This window comes from Anneissia japonica, unplaced genomic scaffold, assembly GCF_011630105.1.
Source record: "Anneissia japonica isolate Jap-2015-1 unplaced genomic scaffold, ASM1163010v1 scaffold284709_len978187_cov192, whole genome shotgun sequence".
Taxonomy (NCBI): domain Eukaryota; kingdom Metazoa; phylum Echinodermata; class Crinoidea; order Comatulida; family Comatulidae; genus Anneissia; species Anneissia japonica.
Window position 1 is genome coordinate 474 of NW_022757342.1, and position 811 is coordinate 1,284.

The following is an 811-nucleotide window of genomic DNA, read 5'->3' on the forward strand; positions in this document are numbered from 1 at the left end:
TATACACGGGAGGTACCCGGCCTATTGTTATTTTAATAATCCATTACTGTTTTAGAAATTTCGACTGGGAAAATACTAACTCATCAGCAAGCAACAGATTCCGTAGTGTAGCGGTTATCACATCTGCCTAACACGCAGAAGGTCCCCGGTTCGAGCCCGGGCGGAATCACTTTCTTTTTTATTGGTATCCATGTTCAGTTAGGCTTCGTAAGTATTTCAGAAACCACTTCAAAACTTTCAATGGACAACTTATTTTAACCAACAGTAATATTTTGGTGTTACTGTTATTTCATATGCTAATATTATACAAGCGAGGTACCCGGCGGCCTATTGTTATTTTAATAATGCATTACTGTTTTAGAAATTTCGACTGGAAAAATACTAACTCATCAGCAAGCAACAGATTCCGTAGTGTAGCGGTTATCACATCTGCCTAACACGCAGAAGGTCCCCGGTTCGAGCCCGGGCGGAATCACGTTTTTTTTATTGGAATTGGTATCCATGTTCTATTAGGCTTAGTAAGTATTTTAGAAACCACTTCAAAATGTTCAATGGACAACTTATTTTAACCAACAGTAATATTTTGGTGTTACTGTTATTTCATATGCTAATATTATACACGCGAGGTACCCGGCGGCCTATTGTTATTTTAATAATGCATTACTGTTTTAATTTCGACTGGGAAAATACTAACTCATCAGCAAGCAACAGATTCCGTAGTGTAGCGGTTATCACATCTGCCTAACACGCAGAAGGTCCCCGGTTCGAGCCCGGGCGGAATCACGTTCTTTTTATTGGAATTGGTATCCAT

General features: G+C 39.5%; 3 non-coding genes across 3 annotated transcripts; all 3 read left to right on the forward strand.

The window, feature by feature from the left end:
• Positions 1–96: 96 nt before the first annotated feature.
• Positions 97–169, forward strand: Trnav-aac. Its single transcript has one exon. It is a non-coding gene; the product is annotated as a tRNA-Val (tRNA).
• Positions 170–402: 233 nt separating this feature from the next.
• Positions 403–475, forward strand: Trnav-aac. Its single transcript has one exon. It is a non-coding gene; the product is annotated as a tRNA-Val (tRNA).
• A 235-nt stretch (positions 476–710) lies between these two features.
• Trnav-aac lies at positions 711–783 on the forward strand. Its single transcript has one exon. It is a non-coding gene; the product is annotated as a tRNA-Val (tRNA).
• The last annotated feature ends 28 nt before the right edge of the window (positions 784–811 follow it).